Genomic DNA, 563 nt, shown 5'->3' with positions numbered 1-563 from the left:
CGCCGGCGTCCGCGTGCGCAGGTGCAGGCCGGTTGGGCTGGGGCGTGGCTTCGGGGCCCTGTGACGTCATCGAGGGCGGGCCCGCGTGGGCGGGGCCTCGGGAGCCCCGGAGCTGCAGCGCCGCCCGAGGTCGGCCGGGGAGGCACCGCCCGGCTTTCGTCCTCGCGCTCTGACCTCCACCCGCCCCAGGGGCCGAGTGACACCGTCAGAGCTTGGCGGAGGGCTCAGTGCTCCGTTTCTAGTTTTTGAAAAGCGGTTTTTAAGTTTCCTTGTAAAAATGTACGGGGCCGAATGGAATCCGCAGCGCAGCCGGAAGCACGCGCAGGGACAGGGCCGTCCCCGACGCTGCGGCAAGGACCGGACCGACCGCCGAGCAGCTCGGGGAGCCGGCAGGGAGGAAAGTCACCGGGAACTCAGCTCTGCCACTTCGGACGGGGCCTCCGCAGCCCTGGAGTCACACGTGCCCGCCTCGCCTGGCTCCGCGCCCTCTGGTTCTGCGGCTGCCCCCCGAGCTTGTGGGCGCGTTGCTGACCACCGTCCTCCCGCACCCTGAGCCCGCGGGC

Source organism: Tupaia chinensis, unplaced genomic scaffold (genome assembly GCF_000334495.1).
Source record: "Tupaia chinensis unplaced genomic scaffold, TupChi_1.0 Scaffold000695_1, whole genome shotgun sequence".
In the NCBI taxonomy this organism is placed as follows: domain Eukaryota; kingdom Metazoa; phylum Chordata; class Mammalia; order Scandentia; family Tupaiidae; genus Tupaia; species Tupaia belangeri.
Note: the sequence above shows the minus strand (reverse complement) of the source record.